Source organism: Bubalus bubalis, chromosome 5 (genome assembly GCF_019923935.1).
Source record: "Bubalus bubalis isolate 160015118507 breed Murrah chromosome 5, NDDB_SH_1, whole genome shotgun sequence".
In the NCBI taxonomy this organism is placed as follows: Eukaryota; Metazoa; Chordata; class Mammalia; order Artiodactyla; family Bovidae; genus Bubalus; species Bubalus bubalis.
This window is the reverse complement of record NC_059161.1, coordinates 71,667,386-71,685,127: the sequence shown is the minus strand read 5'-3', so window position 1 is coordinate 71,685,127 and position 17,742 is coordinate 71,667,386.

The window sequence follows — 17,742 nt, the reverse complement described above, 5'->3', positions numbered from 1 at the left end:
ATGTCCAAAATTATATCTGAAAGCATAATTTACATTTAAAAAGCAGTAAAGTATGAAACAAAATAACATGAAATCAAATTATACTGGAACAGACATCTAGATTCAAAACAAATGATACTTTTGTAGGTCTTGAAATTACTGATAAATGTTCATTTTCTAACTGGGCTTCATTATTTAGGTATATTTACATTTAGTAATATAAATATATTATATCTAAGTTAAAAAAGTACTCTAAAAGAAACAAACACTGTATTATTAATTTATAGTTACTGTTTAGCACAAATAAAGCTTATTTAAGACATGTCAGGTTAGGGATTTCCCTGGAGATCCAGTGGTTAGGGCTCTGAGCTTCCACTGCAGGGGCACAGGTTTTGTCTCTGGTTGGGGAACTAAGATCCCACATGCAACTTGGCATGGCCAAAAGATATAGAGAAAGCTTATTCTAAGGAATACAAAGATATATTAAATAAATTAATTAAATAAACATGCCAGGTTACTTCTCTAAAACTCTGAATATAAAAACTGGAAAACAGAGATGAGGAAATGAAAAACTAACAATAGTATAATGTATAAGATTAAAACATTAAAATACCAATTTTAAAATGCTCAGAACTAACATTAAAGTCAGAATAAATTGTTTTCAAGCAAAAAATGGTGGGGATAAATGATATAGTAACAATAACATGATAGAATTGATTTTTCCTAAATAATTGCTATAATAAACAATTCCAGTCAACAAGAGAGAAGGGGGACCTACTTTGTCTACTTCAAAGAGGTCAAAGTCCAAAGTCATTTGACCTACAATACTTTACATCTAAAGCATAAAATAACATTATAAAGATAAGAATTTACTTTTAAAAAATGACCTTAAATGCTATGACAAATATGCAATACATAATCACCAGTGTTAGTCTCAAAGATACACATTAAACATGTACACACAAAAAAGTGAAAAGCCCAATAACACAATTGATAAAATATTTGGGTTGGCAGTGAATCTGCAGAAGAATAATCAAAATAGTCAGAAAATAAATTAAGAGAATAATCAATCTCATTGATGATCAGAAGTATTCAAATAAAATATTATATAATACCATTATGCACCTATAATATTGATATTAAATAGTCTAAAACACTAATATTTTTATAAAGATGTAAAGGGAACTTTAAGACACTGCTGGCATATAAAAGGAAATATTTTACAGTACTTTAGATTAGATTTGGCTAATATGTGAGAAACTTTAAGATGCCCTTATACATGACCCGAAAACTCCATTTTCTTGCATATACCCTAGACTTGATCTTATGTAAAGACGTAAGTACAAAACTGTTGAGAAAAGAAAATCTTAGGTCAGAAAAAAGTAACTTAAAAATATGTGTCACGTTGCAATGAATACTGAATATGTACTAAAAAGAATAGTCTGGAATGCTTCCATTGACATCTTATTTCTCTCTAGTTTCCCAGAATAATTATTACCTTCTTTTTCTTTCACAGTATTTGAAACCCAGTCTATGTGTTCACAGGTCATTATCAGAAGAGATGAATACTGATTTAAACTAACCAGATATCTGTAGACATTTAACTTACTTCTTTCTTTCTTTCTAAGTCACAGCCAAGCAGCTGTGCTACCTTCACACTCAACTTAATCAAGTTGAGTTTATTCCAGGAGTGCAAGGATTCTTCAATATATGGAATTCAATCAATGTGATGCATCATATTAACAAATTAAAAGATAAAAACCAAATGATCATCTCAATAGATGCAGAAAAAGCCTTTGACAAAAGTCAGCACCCATTTATGATTAAAACTCTTCAAAGAATGGGCATAGAAGCAACCTACATGAACATGCTGCTGCTACTGCTGCTGCTGCTAAGTCTCTTCAATCATGCCCGACTGTGCGATCACATAGATGGCAGCCCACCAGGCTCCCCCGTCCCTGGGATTCTCCAGGCAAGAACACTGGAGTGGGTTGCCACTTCCTTCTACAATGCTTGAAAGTGAATTCGTTCAGTCGTGTCCGACTCTTCACGACCTCATGGACTGCAGCCTACCAGGCTCCTCCGTCCCTGGGATTTTCCAGGCAAGAGTACTGGAGTGGGGTGCCATCGCCTTCTCTGCTACCTCAACATAGTAAAGGCCAAATACAATAAGCCTACAGCAAACATTATTCTCAGTGGTGAAAAACTGAAAGCATTGCCTGTAAGATCAGGAACAAGAAAAGGGTGTCCACTTTTACCACTATAATTCAACATAGTTCTGGAAGTCCTAGCTACAGTAATCAGAGAAGAAAAAGAAATAAAATGAATCCAGATTGGAAGGACTAACTAAAGCTCTCACTGTTTGCAGATGGCATGATACTGTACATAGAAAACTCCAAAGATAGTATGAGGACATTTCTAGAGCTAATCAATGAATTTAGCAGATTTGCAGGATACAAAATCAATACACAGAAATCACCTGCATTTATATGTACTAACAATGAAAAATAAGAAAGAGAAACTATGGAATCAATCCCATTCACCATTGCAACAAAAATAATTAAATATCTAGGAATAAACTTACCTAAGGAGAAAAAAGAACTGTACACAGAAAATTATAAGACACTAATGAAAGAAATCAAAGACAACATAAAAAGATGGAGATATTCAAGTTTCTGGGTAGGAAGAATCAATATTGTGAAAATGACTATAATACAAATGCAATCTACAGATTCAATGCAATCCCTATCAAATTATCAATGGAAGTTTTCACAGAACTAGAACAAAAAAATCCACAATTCATATGGAAACACAAAAGACCCTGAATAGACAAAGCAGGTTTGAGAAAGAAGGGTAGAGCTGGAGGAATCAACCTTCCTGACTTCAGATTATACTGCAAATCTACAGTCATCAAGATGGTATGGTATTGGCACAAAAACAGAAATATAGGCCAATGGAACAGATAGAAAGCCAAGAAATAAACCCATGTGCTGAATGACTAAGCACTAAATTTGCTCTACAATGTTGTGTTAATCTCTAATGTACAACAAAATGAATCAGCTATACATATACATTTATACCCTCCATTTTTTTTTTTTAACTTCATTTCCATTTAGGTTACCACAGAGCATTGAGTTGAGTTCCCTGTGCTATACAGTAGATTCTCACTAGTATTCTATTTTATGCACAATTTTAATAGTTTATATATGCCAGTCTCAATTCATCCCATCTAGGTAAGCTCTCTGAAGCAACAACAAAACATGACTATCCTTCAAAACATGAAAGTCCTTCCATGACTGCCATCCAAATACCTTTCTTCTTTTCCAATTCCTTTGATAAAGATCCATCTCAAAGACTACTATCATCATTACCACCTTATTCTGACTACATCTTAGTTGGTCAGTATTTCTCCTAAATGAATCATCTGAAATGAATTCAGTATTTTGAATAGCTACTAAAGAATGGAGATCATTACTGTTTCTAATCTTTTTTTTTATAAGTGTCTTCTAACATAACAAGACCTTGATATGACTCTTATAAAACTTCAGTTTTCAAAGAAGCAAATTTCAATGTGGTAACCAAGACAAAGACCTAGTAAATTAAATGACTTTACCTGGACAAAGCACACTATCATTCTACATGTTGAAAATAATCTTTTTGCAAAGTATTTTTTGGCTTGAGTATAAAGATTCCTTGGTGCCAGGGTGCGAGGTGAGGGGAACCTGTTAGAAGTAGATTTACAACCTGGAATATGAAAGAACTTTGTCATCCATGTAGAAGATAACATTTACCTTATTTGCTATGATAGAGAAGCATTCCTTTGTATCACTGAAAAGCTATATCAATTATTTAGGTGAAACTTTAAAAAGCTAGTTGGTTACAACAGAGCAGTCTTTTTTTTAAACAAGTGGAATGGAAACTTCCTCTGTCAAGAGTTCACAGTTACTAAATATCTTCAGATGGTTTTACAATAAAGGCTTTAATGAACATTAAAAAAAAAATTAAAAAAGAGGCTCTTTAGTTCCTCTTTGCTTTCTGCCTAAGGGTGGTGTCATTTGCATATCTGAGGTTATTGATATTTCTCCCAGCAGTCTTGATTCCAGCTTGTTCTTCATCCAGCCTGGCATTTTGCATGATATAATCCTCATAGAAGTTAAATAACCAGGGTGACAATATACAGCCTTGACACACCCCTTTCCCAATTTGGAACCAGTCTGTTGTTCCATGTCCAGTTCTAATGTTGCTTCCTGACCTGCATACAGGTTTCTCAGGATGCAAGTAAGGTGGGTTGGTATTCCCATCTCTTGAAGAATTTTCCACAGTTTGTTTTGATTCACATAGTCAAAGGCTTTAGTGTAGTCAAAGAAGCAGAAGTAGATATTTTTCTGGAATTCTCTTGTTTTTCCTATGATCCAATGGATGTTGGCAATTTGATATAAAATTTAACTAGATTTAAATTTAAACTAGAAGAGATATGTACAAGTTAGGGCCATGCCTGCAACTGTTTCCCCATCCACAATTTTAGACAACAAAGCTGATATTCCAAAGGGTGTCATGCATCTGAGACTGTGACAAGAATTGGGGTAGACATCAGACTGCTCAGTAATAACATTTGATATTGAAATATAATATAATATTTCATGTATTTTAAAACATAACTAATAAGAACATAATGTGTAGCACAGGGAACTCTACTTAATGTTCTACGGTGATCTGAATCGGAAGGAAATACAAAAGGGAAGGGATATATATATATATATATATACTGGTTCATTTTATTATATATTAGAAACTAACTCAACATTTTTAATCAACTATTTTCCAATAAAAATTAATTTTAAATAATCACAAAAAAAGAATGCTGGAATTAAAATTTTATCAACTAGATCATCTTCAAATATGAGAGGATAATTACTATATTTATGTGTATATACACATATATATAGGAATTATATATATATATAGGAATTATATATATACATATGTGTGTGTGTATATATATATATATTATATTTATTTCTTATACACTTTCCTCCTCAGAAGAGTTACCACAAAAAATCTGCATTTAAATCTATATTTAAAGGAGTAATGAGAGGAACAATTACACAAATACATGAACGTTAAGTCATATGAGAATTAATGTGATCAATTATATAACACTTTGTTTTCTTGAAAAAGTAATCATGGACAAAAAGAGACAAAATAGAAAGTATTTGCTATAGAAGTGGTTCCAGGAAAGAGACCCTTAAAGCTGGGAATCTGGAATTGGTTGTCTGATTTGCTTAGATTATAAGATGGTAATGATTTATTCTTTAAGGAACTGTGAGAGTGGAAGTAAATGTAATCCAGTTGCAAAAAAAAAAAGCTTAAATTATCACCCGTAATCTTCTGGAATAAAGTATCTATTGATGCTACAGAGTTTGAAGAACGAGAGCTATTACAAAATATTTTGGTGAAACAAGACAGTCAGAATTTCGAGATGAGATGTCCACTCCTTACTAACTTGAAGATCTCATACTGAAGCAAATGAGAAATTCAGTGCAGGCCAAAGAACCACAATACTTTTACGGGCACGGTGAGTCGCTTATTTCTTGGAAATGCAGAAAATACATATACCTGAACCCAAATTCTCCAATTTGATCATTGGAGTAGCAACAGTATAATGTAATTTAAAATGGTCTTTAGTTTGAAATTTCTAGTTTTGTTTGGGAAAGAAGAAGGCCCTGAGAATTAAGAGTTGTAACTTTGTAGACTCCTATCAACCTGATTACCTCCCACCTCTCTTCCACTCCTTCTCCCTCTTTTGGGGAGATTAAAGGACTCTTTGTTGCTTAGTTGCACAGTCGTGTCCAGCTCCTTTGTGACCTGGTGGACTGTAGCCCACCAGGTTGCTCAGTCCATGGAATTTTCCAGGCAAGAATACTGGGGAGGGTTGCCATTTTCATCTCTGGAGGATCTTCCCAAGCCAGTGATTGAACCATGTCTCCTGCATTGCAGGCTGATTCTTTACCTTTGAGCCACCTGGGAAGCCCTAGAGGACTCTTACTTCGGTCTCTGTAATGCCTTGGCCTGGAGCAGAGCTTTGCAAAAGGATGCTGATCGCTTCAGAAACCACTAGCTCTCATGACTCTAGCTGCAGACTCATGACTAGAACATGATTTCAGTGGAATGCATAGCATTGAATATAAATCCTGTTCTAGGGAGAGTTAGTATACACCATGAAATTTTTTTGATATTTTGAAAAGTGGATTCATGTTGATGTATGGCAAAACCAATACAATATTGTAAAGTAATTAACCTCCAATTAAAATAAATAAATTTATATTAAAAAATAAAAATAAAATAAAGTGAATTTATAAATTGGATGCACTACAGTGAATCCATGGGTTCATGTGCCCTAACTCCAGTGGTAGGACGGCTATGGACAGTTGATGTTCTAAATCTGAAGGGCAAGGTGTATACAGAAGTTGAGACCCATGCAAAAAGACAGTGTTGCAGGCTCTGAAAAAGTGTTGTGCCATGACAGAGTGATTTTTCACTCTAATTTTCATGCCCTTTGAGCATTTTGGAAACCAGTATGACATCTCCAGTGCAACAACTATGCTATTGTTTTGAAGAATGGGTATGTGCTTAGTCTAAGATAGCAGCTATTACAGGGAAATAGATAAGCATCTAAACACCCTGTTCATTTCCCTATATACCCCCACCTCTAAATCATAGGATGATTTCCTTTCTTATCTCTACTAAGGTGTTCATTTATCTTGGCCATAGAATAAAAAAGGGGAGCTGGGTCTATGTGTGTGTATGCACACATGTGCGTGTGTGTGTGTGTGTGGAAGTTAGAAAACACATTGTGATTTTAAGTGCATCTGTGTTTCCTGTTTATGAAAACAGCTTTAGATGGTAAGAGATCCTTCAACTTCTATGACTGCTCCTTCCCAGAACTGCCCCCCCCATAAATCACTCCCTTCCATTAATTTATATTGAAATTTTTTCTCAATTATCAAGATAAAAGCCATTCTTATTTCCTATGGAATACTTTATTCCTTCAGTTTGGGTCACATTTTTATTTAGGGTTCAGAAACACTCAGGCATAACATTTATCATCATTCTATTCAAGTTTTATGTATGAAATCCCTCTCTCCATTTACATCTGCTCCATTGTCCCCTGTCCAAGGAATAACTGTGTACTTCTGAGTAATTATGGATTCTAACAGAATTGGCAACCATTCCACTCACTATATGTTTTATATTTGGCATTCTAATTTCCAAATATATAAATTTAAAAAGTATGATTAAAATAATGGCTAAGTTATCTACATTTAACCTAAATAGAAAATGAACCCTGCTAAACTAAGGATTATGACTTCTTAAAGAAGATTTTTTCTCAGTCTTCCACTAAGACTAAGTGCTAATTTATGATTCTGTCATGACTAATTCCAAAAGAGAATAAAATTAGTAAGTCTGTGTATTTTAGAACTATATCATGCACAGATCCTGAGAATATTTTAATACTGAAAATGTATTCCATCTACCATCAGAAGGCTGATACATAGTGATATAACTGTATTTTATTGACTATTAGAAATATATAACTATGAAATATGTTATAACCAGAAATTTAAAAGTGGTTTTGTGGCCCCCAAGCTTTTCTTTTTAAAATAATACCCAGTGTATCTAATATTTATTAAATAACTACTTTCTACATGTTTAATTAACTTAGTATCACTTTATTTATTTATTCTACAATATTTTCTTACCAGTCCAGGTTCGATGCATGATACTGGATGCTTGGGGCTGGTGCACTGGGACGACCCAGAGGGATGGTATGGGGAGGGAGGAGGGAGGAGGGTTCAGGATGGGGAACACATGTATACCTGTGGCGGATTCATTTTGATATTTGGCAAAACTAACTCAATTATGTAAAGTTTAAAAATAAAATAAAATAAAAAAAAATAAAAAAATAAAAATAATATATAAAATAATTTTTTTTCTGGGTATGAAGGGGTATGAAGCCAAGTAAAGATATAGATCACAATTAAAGTCTATTTTTTTCTAATTAAAAGAAAAGATAAATAGCACATCTGGTAGAAATGGTAGCCAAAGGTAAGAAACCAGAGAATAATATAAAATAAATAGTAAAAATATCACCTGTTCACAATTTCATTCTTTTTCGAGCAGTAGTTTCATAAAACATTAAGAATTTGACGCAAAAATCTACTTTATGGATTTCGGACAGTCGTGTTGCCTTGGATACCTACAAATAGATTAGTCAAATATAGTCATTACATTTTTTACTTATATAATTTTCTTGATATGTAAAAGTCTCGATAATGCTGTATAAGTGGTAAAATATAAATACTTTAAATCTGTTTGAAAATTTTGACTGTATTATTAAGATACCTAATAAATATATATATGTGACTTTTATAATTATGAAATAGCCATATTTAATATGGTATTAGTAAAATGGTTTTCTTATAATATCACAGGTGAGAATGTGTATTGGTGAGAAGAGAGTTCAGAAAACATTTTCTCAAAGTACTAAAAGCTGTTAATGTGAGGCATCAACCATTTACCTTATTGAAAATAAATAAGCTGTTCAGTTTCATATGGAGTTTTTGTGTGTCACAACTGCCTCTGGACTCATGAATAATGAAAGGTAAAAACAAGAAAACATATGGTGGCTTTTGTATATTTTCTCCAGAGAGCTCATTCTGAACTTTTTCATTATTTGCCTTAAATTTGACAGTATTACTCATACAATTTTCATGAAGAAAGAAAAATATCCCTTTTTTTCCTTCTTTTTAGGGATCAGAGAGGAAAATTGCAAGGTAAATTTTGGTGTTTTATATATGTATGCAAATATACATTTGTATAGAATATTGTAGTTTGCAAAAATATTAGCATACATTATATTAGCCTTCAATACCACCACCTGATTAGGTAGAGTCTGTTTATTATAAAAATTAATAAATACAATTTTAGCACTAGGCATCACTTTATGTTTAGATTACATGAAAACTGACCTGTCCGTAAGCTATGGTTTTTCCAATAGTCATGTATGATATGAGAGTTGGAACATAAAGAAAACTGAGTGCCAAAGAATTGATGCTTTTGAACAGTGGTATTGTAGAAGACTCCTGAGAGTTCCCTTGGAGTACAAGGAGATCAAACCAGTTGATCTTAAAGGAAATTATTCCTGAATATTCATTGGCAATGGCCTGGAGAATCCCATGGACAGAGGAGCCTGACAGGCTATAATCCATGGGGTCATAAGTGTCAGACACAACTTAGTGACTAAACCATTCACTGAAAGGACTGATGCTGAAGCTCCAATACTTTGGCCACCTAATGTGATGAAAAGACCCTGGTGCTGGGAAAGATTGAAGGCAGGAGAAGGGGATGACAGAGGATGAGATGGTTGGATGGCATTACCAACTTGATGGACATGAGTTTGAACAAGCTCTGGCAGTTGGTGATGGACAGGGAAACCTGGCATCCTGTAGCCCATAGGGTCACAAAGAGTCAGACATGATTGAGAGAACTGAACTGACCTGTCCCTGACAAGTTATGTAAAAGTCAGAATCTTCTTTAATGAGTTCATAATACCTCAGAAATGCAAGATAAGAAAAATAAACAATCATATTACAATAAGTTAAATAGACTCACAATAGACATAGGATCGTCTGTTCCTAAGCCTATTATAATCATTACGGAATTTAATCACATGATACATTTATCCCCATTAGTAATAGTAGAACATAAGCACCGAGTGCAATCCCACAATCTGACAACAGAATCCAAAATTCCGTGGAAAGGCACCCTTGGTTTATGTTGAAATTATTTTTGTGCCATGGAGGACAAGGTAGAGGATAAATATGAGAATAAGAAGAGTGAAACACAAGCTGATTCTTGAAGTGTCACCAAGAATTCCATGCAAAAGTGGTGAGAAAGACATTGCAAACCAAAAAGCATCTTATACACAAGTCTAAGATAAATGATGTTTGAAATGTAATTGTTTGCTATGTGGTACAAGTAACTTCTCTTTACAATATGTACAAAACCATGGTGAAAGTGAGGATGAAAATTTAGAGTAAATCAAGTTTTATGAATGGAAGATGTGCATTTATAAGTAAAATTCACAGAACTTGGTGACTAATATGAGAAAGATGAAAATCTTAGAATTATTGTTATATATTTTATTGTCAATTTATCTACCTATAAAAGTGATACAAAAACATTCTCCATTTATCCTTAACATGATTTCTCCTTGATTTATAGTAACGCTGATATTTTTAAATCCAATATAGTATGCATATTATTAATAATGACATATTGAACAGGTTTTCAGCATACATTTAAAGAGCTGGAATCCCAGACATCTAGTATCCATGACAGCTATAAGTAAAACAACAACTCAGAGGCTTCTTTTACCTTTCTCCCCTAGGAATAATTTCTCAAAGATGGGACTGAAAAAATATAATGATGCCTTTTTTTACCAAGCAATACAGCAGTAGCAAGTTCTTCTCTTACAGATATTAGATATTGCAGAAATCCCATAGGAAATGTTCTGAAGACAGCATCACAACATGTCAGATGTAAGCAGACATCTGGGATAATTGGTCACCACTCCTGAATATGACTTGGTTTCATATTGTGACCCATGGTGCTGTATTTTCAATAAAATTTTGCACTCAAATAACTCATTCTCAGGTTGAGAGCTATTACTTACTGGTATTGTTATTAGAATTGGGGAGAGTAAAAGAGGATCCTCCCTTGTGGGCCTCGGTTCTTAGTAAGGACACAAAGAAGAATCTGAGGCCTTATTCATGATTAAAACAAGTTTATTAAGGAAAGAACCCAAAATAACACCTTAAGGGAGAGGTGGGCCAGGCCAAGAGAGGCCCTGGTGATGGAATGATGAGATAAGAAGGGTTTTCAAGACAGGACTTTTGCATATTCTAGATGGGCAAGGACTGGCAGTTTTGATTGACAGTTGTAAGTTACATAACAATATGCTGTATTGCACATGTCTTTTCTAAAATTCAGTCTGTTATAATCAGATGTATGTATGTATAGAATATTTATTAACTTAATAGGCTCCAGCTGCCTAAGTTCACTTGAGGACGCAGCTGTGCATCAAGGGCAAGTGTCTAGGAGTTGAAGAAGCCCCTGTGGATAGTCCGCATTCACTGCATGCCTAGGGCACATAGGTGGAGTTGGAAGAGTCTCTGTGGTTATTTTGAAGCATATCTTTGAGCTCTCCTGGGCCACACTGGGGCTTGTCTGGGGTGGGATTTATAGTGACCAGATTGAATCTTTTTTCAGCTAGGCCAACCCTCATTGCTCACATCTAACTTCCTACCTAACAATATCAGATAGTGAAGCAATCAGTGAAGGTAAAATTAACTTTACAGCAAAAAGTTTACTAGTGAGATAGACAGCTTCCATTTAATGGTAAAATGTTAGCAAGAAGATCAATCCCTGGTGGCTGAGACAGTAAAGAATCTGCTTGTAAAGTAAGAGACCCAAGTTCTATCCCTGGGTAGGGAAGATCCTCTGGAGAAAGGAAAGGCTACCCATTCCAGTATTCTCACCTGGAGAATTCCATGGACAGAGGAGCCTGATAGAGTCTGTGGGGTCATAAAGTTAGACAATACTGAGCAATCAACACTAACTAATACTAAAATAATTCTTCCACTTAATAACATAAGAAAAAAAGTATAAAGCAAAAACATTTTGTATCACAATTGCTGGTATTGTTATCATTTACCACCAAATATCAAGGCTCTTATAAAGTGAAAGAAAGTGAAAGTGAAGTTGCTCAGTCGTGGTGGACTCTTTGCAACCCCATGGACTGTAACCTACCATTCTTCCATCCGTCCATGGTATTTTCCAGGCAAGAGTACCAGAGTGGGTTGCCATTTTCTTCTCCAGGGGGGACCTTCCCGACCCAAGGATCAAACCTGGGTCTCCCTCATTGAAGGCAGACGCTTTTACCATCTGAGCCACCAAGGAAGTCCTATTATAAAGTATTGGTAAATAAGATAGTGAAGCATGAGTGTAAAAATAGAAGAAGAAGAAAAAAAAAAAGCCAGTAAAACAGAATAAAGCAGAAGCCAGACGAACGTGCATTAATACGTTACAGTTACGTTATGTGTTAACAAATGTTCCACTGCAGTGAAGTGAGAGGAAATAATAGTATTTTTAAGAAATTCTATGGGTCATCCCAGTGCACCAGCACCAAGCATACTGTATCCTGTATCGAACCTGGACTGGCAATTTGTTTCTTTTTTTTTTTTAATTTTATTTTATTTTTAAAACTTTACATAATTGTATTAGTTTTGCTTTTGCCAACTTTTATTGGGTTATTTGTCTTACTAATACATTAGACTTCTTTATATTTGGGAATATGAGTCTTTTCTTGGAAATATATTTATTTCAAATAAATTTATTCATGCTTTGGCCTGTGTATTTACTCTTATAAAATGCATTTGGTAAGAAGTTCTTATTGATAATATAGTCCATTTTCTTATCTTTTCCTATGTGGTTATTATTTTCAAATCCTGGTTAAGAAATAGCTCCTACTCTAAGATTTTGAAAATATTTCCCTATACTCTATCTTCTATGAGACGATTCTATTTTTATTTGAACTTATACCTATAATCTGTCTAGAATATATTTATGTGTTTAGTGTGAGGTTTTTGTTGTTGTTTAGTTGCTAAGTCTGACTCTTTGTGACCCTATGGGCTCGCCAGGCTCCTCTGTCCATGGAATTTTCCAGGTAAGAATACTGGAATGGATTGCCATTTCCTCCTTCAAGGGACCTTCCCCAGGGACTGAACCCGCATCTCCTATGTCTCCTGCTTGGCAGGTGGATCTTTACCACTGAGTCACCTGGGAAGCCTTTAGTATGAGGTGTAGGAGGTCACATTATTATTATTTTTTTTTTCTGTGTACCAATTTATATAAAACCATAGAATTTCTTTTTTTTTTAATTTATTTATTTTAACTGGAGGCTAATTACTTTACAATATTGTATTGTTTTGCCATATATCAACATGAATCCCCCACGGGTGTACACATGTTCCCCAACCTGAACCCCCCTCCCATCTCCATCCCCTTACCAAACACATTTTATAAGAGTAAATACACAGGCCAAAGCATGAATAAATTTATTTGAAATAAATATATTTCCAAGAAAAGACTCATATTCCCAAATATAAAGAAGTCCAATGTATTAGTAAGACAAATAACCCAATAAAAGTTGGCAAAAGAAAGGGCTGACCCAAAAACTTACTAATGCATATCATCATTAGTCATCAGGAAAAAATATGTATTAAAGCAAAATTAGGATCCATTACATATTCAACAGGATGGCTAAAATGAAAAAGACCAAAAATACCAAAACACAATGTATGTACTGAACAACTGGCATTCATATGCATTACTGTTTGGAGCGTAATTTGTAGTATACCTTTGGAAAACAAAGAAGCAAAGTATCTTTTTCTTCATGAATCAAATTCAGATTCTTCTATTCACTTTGATAGTATATATAAGGGTTAACAGTTACAATCTGCCTCTCAAAATCTTTTAACATGTGTGGATGTATGTCTATTTAAAAATAACCATATTGCTAGCTGAAGAATATTATCAATTTTCAGAGAAATGCATATAAAAATTTCAGGTTTTTTGTTTAGAATAGGTTGTTAATTATAAAAATGCATTTAGTTATTTTAGAGAAACATTGGTAACAAGTGTATATATTTATATAATCCTTTGAAAAGACCACAGAAATAGTTTTCAAACCAAACCAAAGAAAATTGCATTTTGAAAATTAATCTGTGGAACAGGATCACCTAATCTTCAATAAACTCATATGATAAAATACTGAAAGTGTGATAAACTGTAAGGAATATTATTTATAAAATCTTTAGTTATATTCAAGATTTGAAAATGATAGTCATTTAAAAATAAATATATTATATATATTTTATATCTTTTATTACTTCGTGGGTTTCATGATACAAATGGATACTTTGATTTATGATCATTGTTACAGTATTTTTTAGAAGTCAGGAGAAAGCAAGGAAAACTCTGTGAACCAAGGGCTTTCTGTTTTCCCCCAACATATTCTTTCAGGACAAAAGTTAAGGCTGAGTCACAAGGACAAGAGGATCAATAATGAAGATTTTAGGATTGCAGGTGTCAAAGGAAGAGTGAGTATAACCAACAATGAGACAGAAAAAAATGAAACATTTCTGTAGTTGATGAGAACAAGTTCCAGACCAAGCAGGGTGCTCACACCCATACCCATGAAGAAGTGGAAAAGTCCCCGCAAGATGCCAAAGAAGTGGTAAACATCATGTTTGATGCCAGACATCAGTGACATATTCATGAATCAACAGAGATATGAGATATGACTTGGAACCTTTTCAAAGTACAATTTTAACAAAAAAGGCATTAAATTCTAGACCAAACAAGCAAACAAATCCCTTCCAGAATGCTTTCATGTTATTATAACTTATTTCCAGATATTGTTTCTTTATACTCACATACAGATATATTTACAGGTATATTCTGCACAAAACACAACACCTTCTGAACTTACAGTCATGAGAGAGTCATTTTGGTCACAATTCTAACTTAACTGTAGTTTTAGTCAATAATTAAGAGTATAATTTGAAGTCTTTACTGAATATAATCCAAAAATTATTCACAATTTTTTTTATTTGTTGATTCATTTTATTTTTTTAATTTATTTTTTTTGTTTGTTTTTGTTTTGTTTTTTTAATTTAATTTTATTTTTTTTAAACTTTACATAATTGTATTAGTTTTGCCAAATATCACAATTTTTAAATTACAAAATTTTGTGTGTATTTTGTACTTCTTCCTTGAAAATATAATGTCTTATCAACTTGGGTAACAATGTAACAATACAATTAGTTGCAAAAAAGTTTACAAATCTCTTTGTTACATCTGAGCAAATAAAACTTTATTGATGTAAACTATGCCAGATAAGTATTAATATTTATTCTTCCAAGAAGAAAAAACACAGAGGCAGAAACTGGACACACATTTATAGGTTTATTATGTGCTACGTTCTAAGTTGCTTCAGTCATGTTCAACTCTTTGTGACCCTATGGACTGTGGCCTGTCAAACTCCTATGTCCATGGGATTGTCCAGGCAAGAATACTGGAGTGGGTTGCCATTTCCTCCTCCAGGGGACCTTTCCAACCCAGGGACTGAACACGTGTCTCTCATTGATAGGTGGGTTCTTTCCCACTCAGTTCAGTTCAGTTCAGTCGCTCAGTCATGTCTGACTCTTTGCGACCCCATGAATAGCAGCATGCCAGGCCTCCCTGCCCATCACCAACTCCTGGAGTTCACTCAAACTCACGTCCATCGAGTCAGTGATGCCATCCAGCCATCTCATCCTCTGTCATTCCCTTTTCCTCCTGCTCCCAGTCCCTCCCAGCATCAGAGTCTTTTCCAATGAGTCAACTCTTCGCATGAGGTGGCCAAAGTACTGGAGTTTAAGCTTTAGCATCATTCCTTCCAAAGAATACCCAGGGCTGATCTCCTTTAGAATGGACTGGTTGGATCTCCTTGCAGTCCAAGGGACTCTCAAGAGTCTTCTCCAACACCACAGTTCAAAAGCATCAATTCCTTGGTGCTCAGCTTTCTTCACAGTCCAACTCTCACATCCATACATGACCACTGGAAAAACTATAGCCTTAACTAGACAGACCTTTGTTGGCAAGGTAATGTCTCTGCTTTTGAATATGCTATCTAGGTTGGTCATAACTTTCCTTACCACTAGTGCCACCTAGATAGCTGGGATTAAATCTCATATATTTTATTAGGGAAAATAATCTTTCCACTAAGCTCTCCAGCATTCTGTTTTTCTTCTTTGGACAAATTAATGTTTCCTTTCTGCCTTTGCAGAGATATTGTAACAGTGAAGAACCCTGACTCCATATTGAATCTGTTCCTTTAAGACTTATGCTCTGTTGCCCATGCTCAGAGATGCTGGCTCTGCACCTTTTGTAAAAGGATGTTGCCCATAACCTGAAATATACATTCTCAAGGCTCTGACCTTTACAGGTATAAGACTTCAATTCATAGAGACAAAAATTTGCAGAACATAATAGCTGAAAACTTCCCTAACATTGGAAGGGAAACAGTCAACCAGGTCCAGGAAACATAGAGAGTCCCAGGCAGGATAAAACCCAAGAAGAAAGACACCAAGACACATAGCAACCAAATCAACAAAAATTAAAGACAAAATATTAAAAACAATAAGGGAAAAATAACAAATAGCATACAAGGGAACTCCCATCAGGCTGATGTCTCAAAAGAAACTCTACAAGTCACATGAGAATGGCATGATATAGTTAAAGTGATGAAAGGGAAGATCCTACAGCCAAGAATACTCTACCCAGATAGACTCTCATTCAGATTTGATAGAGAAATCAAATGCTTTCTAGACAAGCAAAAGTTAAGAGGATTTCACACCAGCAAACAGCTTTACAACAAATGCTAAAGGAACTTCTCTAGTCAGGAAACACAAGGCAAGGTAAAGACCTACAGAAAATAAACCCACAACAAATAAGAAAATGGTCATAGGTTTCTAATGAGCAGTCATGGTTGAAAACAACTGGACTGTATGATGATGTTTCACTTTTATCCAGTTTGTTTCACTTTTTCTATTTCATATGCAGTGGTCCTATTTCATTTTATGTTTTCCAATTTCTCTTCTTTTTCGATGTTCTTTCTTAAGCTTTATCAAGTGTAGTAGAAATTACTTTGTATACATACATATATAATATGTGCAGTATATATATTAGAAAACATGAGTTTCTGCCTAACTAAAAAATTTACACTTTGATTCCAGTTGCTTGACTTAGCATGAATAGAATGCTAGATATCTGATTATAAAATAGATATGCAACAAGCAGCAAAGGTTCACTGTATGGCACGGGGAACTCTGGTCAATACATTATAATAACTTATGATGGAATAATATCAAAATTAATATATTTGTATATGTATAGCTGAATCACCTAGCTGTGCATCTAACCACTGTAAGTCAACTATACCTCAAATATATATATATAAGTTGCAGAATAGAGAATAACATTTGTCTTTGTGGAGGTTTATAAGAACACTGTGATCAAATCTACATGTACAGCTGCAAGAACAAAGGATTCTGGTACTAAGAAGTTTGCAAAAAGTGATACTACATCCCCTTTTAGTATAAAATAAGCTTGAATTATCAACTGAGTAAGATGGTTCTTTGGGGCTAAATTAGTTCATCACCTTCCGGGTCAGCTGAGTTTCTGAATAAAGTTGCTATTCCTCACTGCAACAGCTTGCCTCTGGATTTATTGTTCTGTTTTGTGGTGAGCAGGAGGAGCTTTGTGTCTGTAGCAAAATCTACACTTTTTTGCATTCCCACACTTTCTGCGTCTTTTTCTCCATAATTCAGAATTCCAACCTTTATCCTCCCAACTGATCCAATAACAAAGAACCAAATTTGCTTTCTAATCAAAATGATTTTATTAAAATTGCTTCTATAGTTTTTAGAGGTCTCCAAGTGTCATTCTAACTAATTCAGTTACAGAAAATATGAACTATAGATATTAGGGTGCATTATTGGATAATAGCTTAAGTTATATACACTAATTATGGAGTTTTCCCAAAAAATCAAAAATAGAAATAACATATGATCCAGCAATTCCACTTATGGGTATTTT